A 9,164-nucleotide genomic window follows, 5' to 3' on the forward strand; every position below is an offset into this window, starting at 1 on the left:
CCTTGAAAGCGCAAGTCCCCAGTTCGATCCCTGGTACCAAAAAAGGAAAAAAAAATTACCTCACAGCTTACTTATCCATTCAGAGAATAAAAAGTATCTTTCTAAAGGAGAAATCTGGTAAACATAATTTTAGCCAAGTGATCAAGCTTAACATCACCAATGTAGGGACAGTTCAAGTCCAGGTAGCTCCTGATATAACATACTGGGGACACAACAGCCCCACACAGTAGTCCTAAGAAAAATATCTAACCTGAATCTAATTAGGAGGAAACAGCCAATCCAAATCCAGGGCCTGAATTTCATTCATTCATTCAGTACTGAGAGTGAACCCAGATCCTCACAAATACTAGATAAGCCTGCTACCACTGAGCTACATCCCCAGCCCGGAAGGCCTGAGCTTATAACAAGTGTCCATATAAAATGATAAATACAACTGTGATTGAATTTAGAGCCTTGCATATGCTAGGCAAATGCTTTATCTCTGAGATACATCCCCACCCCTTATTTTATTACTTTTGTTTTTTGAGACCAGGTTTTGCTATGCAGTTCAGGCTGGCCTTGATCTCAGGCTGGCCTCAAACTTGTAGTGATCCTCCTGCCTCAACCTCCCCAGTGCTGGGATGACAGGTGTGCACCACCACACCTGATTTTATTATTACTTTTAAGAGTGGCCAGGGTCAGCTGTCACCAAATACACAAATAACCTAAAAATGATGCTTCTGGAATCTCATGAACTCCTCAAGAAGAGCAATTAAGTCACCCTATGTATTCCACTCACAAGAGAAGCCCTCTTTAAAAATTGTTTTTTCAGTGTCAAGGATTAAATTAGTATTTTAAATAAGAAGAGAGAAGAACCACAAATTCAGCCTACTACAAGTTACCTTAAGAAGGAAAAGAATGAGAGAGCACATGTAGAGATAGGAATCCAGGTGTGGTGACACACTCATTTTTTAAGCAAAACATTGACTTATACATTTGTACATTTTAGATAATATTCATCATAATGATCATATTAATTATAGGGAATTTGTACCTGTACATGATATATCTTGCTTCTTCTTTTCCCATTTCCTTGTCTTCCCTTCAACTCTTCTTCCCCTATTTACAAAAGCTTTGTTTGCATTTTTTCCTTCTTTTTAAAAATGTTCCTTTCCTTCCTTTCTTCTTGCTGCCTCCCTTGTCTTCCTTTTCATTTGAAAATTTTCTTCCCATTTCCCAACATCCATTATACATACATTTCAGCCCACGTCTTTCCTGCCGGGTCAGCAGAAGGCTGGGGGCCCCTTTGGGACAGAGGTCCCCCTGCTGGCTAAAAAGCAGAAGGCTTCAGGACATCAAATACAGGAACTGCCACAGTAATAGTAATGTCATAGGCTATCATATCAGTTGCTGTCAGTTTTTAGTGTTGAGATGGAGCATGGCATGGACTCTAGATTTGTGGGGGTCCCTCTGGAGCAGTGACCATGGGCATACTTCTTAATCTCACTGAGCCTTGGTTTTCTCATCTTTTTTTTTTTTTTTTTTTGGTACCAGGGATCGAACTCGGGTCCTTGTGCTTGCGAGACAGGCGGTGGAACCACTGAGCTAAATCCCCGACCCCGGTTTTCTCATCTTGACCGTGGCTATAATAATGCCAGTGTCAATTGGCGCCCAGAGAGGGAGACAGACATTACCTGATTTAACGGAGAGAATGTGAGGAAATTGCTAAACACATGCCAGAGGAATGAAAAAGCAAAAAGGGTATTTGGAGTTTACAGATGCAATTGCAGAAAGCAGCTGCCGTTCCCTTGGAGGTGGGAAGAGGACGGGATTGTCAGGGCTGGTGCCATCATTGCCTGGTCCCAGAGCCTCCCCACTCTCAGGACTGACTCCCTGGGCTTCATGCATGCGTCCTCATCTGTCAGAGCGTCAGCCAGGACATCGGGTTGGCTTGGCTTTGTTTCTCTTTCATCCTGCCTTAAACTCAATTGGCTTCTTCAGCGGAGAGCAGCAACAACCTCCGAGAACATGTCCCGTGCACAGGTGCTCCACTGGCTGCCCCATTTGCTGATGCCCCAGTGGCCAAAACAAAGGTTTCCTGGCTGGCTGAGTCACTGTGCAGGGGGCCAGGGTGAGCACAGACACGGGAGGCATCATTCACCAGAGGTCACCAGTGGAACAATCTGTTACGAAAACCTAACAGCTGTGAGGTGAGGGCTCACTGGGGCCGCTGCTATCTCAGGAGCTTTGGGCAGAGGTCTCATGGAGCTGAGTCCCACCAGGTTGTGCTGGGACTGCAGAAAGAAGTAAGAAATTGGAACCACCTGTCGCCGCAGTAGATCGGCAAGCAAACAAAAAGGAACAAGGCCTTACTTTTCTCTTCTGCCTCCCAAAACCCTCTAGTGGCCCCTTAGTATCAGATCTTACTAGGAAGCCTGCTGACAAAGGAGAGATAGAGCTTGCAGACTGGTGTTTGCGTATTTCTTAGTCCAGATGAAACGTCAATAATGGACAATTACTGGGGATGGTACCTCAGGAGGCTGAGGCAGGAGGATTACCAAAAGTCCAAGGCCAGACTGGGCTACATAGTGAGTTCAAGGGCAGCCTGAACTACATAGTGAGACCCTGTCTCAACATCCCCACCATGGGCATTGTTTTTGTTATTAAAAAGGTAAGTCATGGGGCTGGGGATTTAGCTCAGTGGTTCTGCCACCTGCCTTGCAAGTGCAAGGTCCCCAGTTCAATCCATGGTACAAAACACAATCAAACAAAAAAAAAAAGTTAAGTCATGTAATCTTTGTTAAGCATGATCTTTTTTTTTTTTTTTGTACCAGGGATCAAATTTAGAATCTTGGGCTTTAGAGTCAGGTGCACACCACTGAGCTAAATCCCTGGCACTTAAGCATGATCTTAATGAGCTATCACTATGCTGGTTACCACGCAGTGGAATAAAATTTGGAGATAGCTGAGGGGTGTGTGTTTATGTGTGTCTGTGGTACTGGATCAAGCTCAGGGGTGCTCTACCACTGAGCTATGTCCCCAATCTTTTTTTTTTTATTTTGAAACAGAGTCTCACTAAACTTCCTAGGCTAGGCTCAAACTTGTGACCTGCAAGTAGCTGGAATTACAGGGGTGTACCACTACACCTGCCTGAGATGTTTTTCTAACCCAATTCAATCAGCTCTCTATCCATGGGTTCCTCATGCAGCTAAGGGGCCCTTACCAAAGAGATGGTCCACCATCTTGGACTTCCAGCCATTACAACTGTTGAGGAAGGCATTAATGATACAGTATATTTGCTGGGCTGGGGATTTAGCCCAGTGGTTCCATCGCCTGTCTTGCAAGCACAAGGACCTGAGTTCAATCCCCAGTACCAAAAAAACAAAAATAAAATAATAATAATACAGTATATTTGGGAGGCATGCCATAGATTTTTTTTTTTTTTTTTTGAGACAGGGTCTCACTATGTAGTTGAGACTGACCTGGAACTCACTACGTAGCCCAGGCTGGGCTCCAACTCACAGCAATCCTCCTGCCTCAGCCTCCCGAGTGCTGGGATTACAGGCATGAGCCACCACACCCAGCCATACCATAGATTTAGATGTAAATTGCTACTATAACATTTCAGGGTATTTGAAGCCATTATATTATTAAAATTCACTAATTTAATGGCAATAAATGATGTAACCTGAATAAAGGCTCACCAAAGATGCCTATGTCCTAACACCCAGAACATGTGGTGTTTTCATTATAAAAAAGAGATTTTGTTACAGCAGCATCCAAAAAAATTGAAATACCTAAGAATCAACCTAACCAAAAAAATCAAAAACCTCTACTCTGAAAAGTACAGCACTCTGAAAAAAGAGATCGAAGAGGATATCAGAAAATGGAAAGACATCCCTTGTTCCTGGATAGGAAGAACCAATATAGTGAAAATGGCCATGCTTCCAAAACTGCTATACAGAGTCAGTGCAATCACTATTGAAATCCCAACAGTATACTTCACAGAACTAGAGAAAATAATCCAAAAATTCATTTGGAAACAGAAAAGGCCTAGAATAGCAAAAGCCATTCTAAGCAACAGAGACATAGCAGTGGGTATCACAATCCCCAACTTGAATCTATACTACAAAGCCACTGTGATAAAAATAGCATGGTACTGGCAAAGAAACAGACCTGAGGATCAGTGGAAGAGATCAGAAGATGCAGAAACATCTCCTGACATACTCAGCTACCTCATCATTGACAAAGGAGCCCACCATCCTCACTGGAGGAAAGACAGACTGTTTAATAAATGGTTTGTGAAAAATTGGGTTTCAACTTGCCAAAGATTAAAACTACACCCCTATCTCTCACCATGCACTAAACTAAAATCAAAATGGATCAAAGATCTAAATATTAAAACAGAAACATGGGCCAGGGATGTAGCTCAGTGGCTCCACTGCCTGCCTCCCAAGCACAGGGACCTGAATTTGATTCCCGGTACACAAAAAATAAAAAATAAAAAAAGAACAGAAACACTAAACTGGCTGGAAGAGAGGTTAGGTGGAAACCGTGAAGACACTGGCATAGGAAAAGACTTTATGAACAAAACCTTGGTCACACCTGAACTAGCACAAACAATTAACAACTGGGATCTCATCTTCTTCTTCTTCTTCTTTTTTTTTTTTTTTTTTGAGACAGGATCTCACTATGTATTTGAGACTGACCTGGAACTCATTATGTAGCCCACGCTGGTCTCGAACTCACAGCAATCCTCCTGCCTCAGCCTAACGAGTGCTGGGATTACAGGCATGTGCCACCACGCCCAGCTTTGGGACCTCATCTTATTAAAAAGCTTTTGCACAGCAAGAGAAACCAGAGTTGAAAAGACAACCCACAATCTGAGAAAAAAAATTTTACCAGCTGTCCCTCAGACAAAGGTCTACTATCTAGAATATATAAAGAACTTTAAAAAAATGAGACCTCCCAAATGTAAAAACCCAATCTAAAAATGGGCATCTGAAATGAACAGACATTTCTCAGACAAAGTAAATAGCAAATAAACGTATGAAAAAATGTTCAACATCACTGGTCATCCGAAAGATGCAAATGAAAACAATCCCACCAAGCTTGGTGGTGCACGCCTGTAATCCTAGCACTCGGGAGGTTGAGGCAGGAGAATCACTGTGAGTTTGAGAGCAGCCTGGGCTACACAGTGAGTTCCAGAAAAAAAAAGAAAGAAAGAAAGAAAGAAAACAATCCCGTTGAGGGCTGGGGATTTAGCTCAGTGGTTCTGCTGCTTGCCTGGAAAGTACAAGGTCCTGAGTTCGATCCATGGTACTACAAAAAAAAAAAAAAAAAAAAAAAAAAAAAAGAAGAAATCAACCAACAACAAATGCTGCGGGGTGGGGACACCCCTCTCCACTGTTGGTGGTAGTGAAGACTGGTGCAACCACTGAGGAAATCAGTTTGCAGATACCTCAAACACTAGGAATAGAGGTCCCATTTGACCCAGCTATATCCCTGCTGGATATCTTCCCAAAAGAACTAAAAGAATCTGGCCAGGTGTGGTGGCACATGCCTGTAATCCCAGCACTTGGGAGACTGAGCTAGGAGGGTTGCTGCAAGTTTGAGGACAGCCTGAACTACAAAGTGAGACCCTCGCCCCCCACACACAAAAGAATCACACTACAGCAATATATGTGCACCCATGTTTACAGTGGTACTGCTTGTAATAGCTAACTCTTAGAAAGAGCCAAAATGCCCATCAGCTGGTGACTAAAGACTTTTATATATAAAATGGAGTACTACTCAGCCATAAAGAATGAGAAACTACATTTATAGCTAAATAAATGCACACTGAGGCCCTACTTTTTTTGGGGGGGTACTGGGGATCGAACTCAAGTCCTTACTGCTTGCAAGGCAGGCGGCAGAACCACTGAGCTAAATCCCAAGGCCATACTCTTAAATGAAATAAATAGGACACACGTGTAAATACTGGTTTCTCTGATGTGAAAAACTGAAACGTAAATGAGTACCAAAATGTATGATAATGTGGAAGACGAAGAAAAGGTCCAAAAGGAAAGAGGAAAAGGAAGTTGAGGGGTAGGAGAAAGGAAAGAAGGGAAAGGAAAAAAATATAAGAAAAGGAAAAAATGGAAACAAAGTCTTTGTAAATAGGGAGGGGTGGAGGGTTTGACCGTAGGGCAGGGGAATGGGAAAAAAACAAGAACCAAGATATATACGGCCAGGGATTTAGCTCAGCAGTTCTGCAGCCTGCCTTGCAAGTGCAAGGACCCCTGGTACCAAAAAAAAAGATATATTAATGTACAGGTACAAATTCCCAATGATGAATGTCACCATATTGTATACCTTAAATGTACCAATAAACTTAATGAATAAAAAAATTTTTAAGAGACTTTGTAGATGTGACTAAAGATCTTCAGATGGAGAGATTACGCTGACCCAAACTAATTCCAAAAGATCACTGTAGGTGAAAAAGGAAGCCATGAGATCAGCCAGAAAGAGACATGAAAGAATAGAAGCAGAAGCCAGGCGTGGTGTCACACACCTGTAATCCCAGCTACTCGGGAGGCTGAGGCATGAGGATTGCTGTGAGTTCGAGACAAGCCTGGCCTACACAGTGAGTTCCAGGTCAGTCTCAACTACATAGTGAGACCCTGTCTCAAAACAAAACAAACAAACAAAAAAACAACAACAGAAGCAGAGCTCAGGAGAGAAGCTATGCTGCTGTATTGTTATTGTTGTTGTTTTGCAAGGGTCTCACTATGTTCAGGCTGGACTTGAATTCAGTATGTAGTCCAGGCTGGTTTTGAACTTGTAGTGATCCTCCTGCCTCAGCCTCCCAAGTGCTAGGATTACAGGTGTGCACCACCAGGCCCAGCTATGCTGCTATGTTTGAAGTTGGAGGAAGGGGCCAATAGCCCAAGAATACAGGTAGCCTCTAGAAACTGGGTAAGATAAAGAAACAGCCCTGCCAATACTTTGGTTTTAGCCCAGTTACATTGATTTTGGATTTCTGACCTCCAGAACTGTTAGATCATAAATACATTTTGTTTGCTGCTATTTTTTACTGCACCAACAGGAAACCAACACACTGGGCTAGGGATAGGTCAATGAATTGCAGTGTCATGATTAATCCAGTACTACTTAGGCCCAATCAATTTTTTTTAAATACATGATTCTCTTAATGGCTCCTCATTGACAAGAAAACAAAGCTTCAATTTTCCAGCATGACCCTATCAGTGGTGGCCAACCTATGGCCTAAGTGCCACAGTGGGCTGTTTGTAGCATTGAAAGCTCTAAAAGGTTCGCCATCATTGCCTTAGATTCTTGACAACATGGTTCTACAAAGCCCATGCCCACCCTTCCAGCTCTCAAGATGCTTACTCCTTGCTGCCAAAACCATCTTCTCTCCCTGGACCTAGACCTATACATTTTAGCCGTGAATTCTGGCCTGGAAGCCCTTTGCTGTTCCTAATAACGAACCCCCATCCCCAATTCCCGGGTACTGGGGATCCAACCCAGGGGCACTCTTACTAGTTATATACTGAGCTCTTTTTATTTAAGACGGAGTCTTGCTAAGTCACTAAATTATGCAGGCTGGCCTAAAACTCGTGATCCTTCTGCCTCAACTTTTGGAGTAGCTGGGATTACAGGTGTCCACCGCTGCACCTGGCTCCCATACACTTTTATGGGGCTCAGCTTCTTTGTCGGGATCTCTGTGTAGTAAGTCTTCCAGGTTAAAATCTCCTCCCCTGCAAATCGACATCTTGGTATACAGTTAATGATGCCTAATACGTCCCACTGCGTTTTTAAAACAAACTCTTAAAGCAGTTAATTGGAAAGGCTAAGCTCAGGCAATAGGCTAAAAAAAAAAAAAAATACCTTTTACTACTTCGCTTCACTAAGCTTCGAAAGCAGATACAAATTCAATAACTTTCTCCTGAAGGTGCTGAGTGGGAAAAAGCACACCGGGAACTGCTGTACGTGTGAGACAAATTCTACAGGGTCGCAGAGCTAGTCTGAATATGGCTTCCCACATTGTCTTCAAGCTAGGCTTCCCCACACGATGGCTGTCCATAAACACACCTTTAAATCTGTGCATGTCTCTGTTCAATTTAGTAAGGGTGGAGGAAGGCAAGTCATTGTAATGAAGGACTGTTTTTCTTTCGCCCGAAATGCGTGAGACAGTAGACAGGGATCTCTGACTCTTGTAAAGCAATCTACAAGCAGGCTACCCAGGTACACCTCTTTGCGGGAAAACGCGCCCCCAAAGATACAAATGGCTTTGGGGGAGCCCAAGTCCGGCCCAGCCCCTCCGGGGCTCCATCAGGCCAGCCTCTCTCCAGTCCATAGCGCGAGGCGGCGGTTGAGGACCGAAGGCCCGCCGTTCTCATGAACACAGGATAGCCTGTTAGACCTGCTGGCTCGGACACCACGCGGAGATTGAGCGGTGCCGAAGCGCAGTTGAAGAAACCGCTCTCTGCCTGGACGGAGGCGGAGCAGAAACTCACGCTAGGCCAACAGACGCGCCTTAGGATGCCTGGAGCAACCCTAGGACGGCCCCCCCAACGCGAGGCACTCTGGGATTTGTAGTTTACTCTCCAGACATCGCCTTTCCCACTCGGACGGCCAGCTTGTTAACATTGCAGTTACTCCTCCCGGCAGGCCGACTTCCTGGTCGCCACACGTTCTCACATATGACTACACTACCCAGAAGTCTTTCCTTCGTGTCGCGGCACGGAGTCTCCTTCAGACTACAGTTCCCAGAGGTCCACTGGAGAAGTGCTTCCGTCGCTGTTTCTCAGGACCAGAATTCCCAGAGACTCCACGGTGTGTCTCTTTTAGCTCGATCTCTTCTGGAGCCGGCTGCAGCGCAGCCTGCCAGGAGGCCCACGGAGACGACACGGTCCGTCGTGACAGGGCACAAGGTTTCCTCTGCGGCTTGGCTTTCTGTGTCCTCGGATCTCCACGGGCAGGCCGTTGCGGCTGGCCTGAGCGGTGACCTGGCGGGCCGCGCCTGCGCCGTGCCCTGTTTCCTGCTTGGCTGGTGGCGGCGGCCATTTTGTTCATCCTCCTCCTCCTCCTGCTCCTCCTGGTTGGAGCGCAGTGTCCAGAGCGGGCTGGGGGGAGAGAGCCCAAGAGCGGGGTTCGGTACCTTTTCCTCTGTCCCCAGCCGG

Source organism: Fukomys damarensis, unplaced genomic scaffold (genome assembly GCF_012274545.1).
Source record: "Fukomys damarensis isolate Sample0158 unplaced genomic scaffold, DMR_v1.0_HiC HiC_scaffold_8, whole genome shotgun sequence".
In the NCBI taxonomy this organism is placed as follows: domain Eukaryota; kingdom Metazoa; phylum Chordata; class Mammalia; order Rodentia; family Bathyergidae; genus Fukomys; species Fukomys damarensis.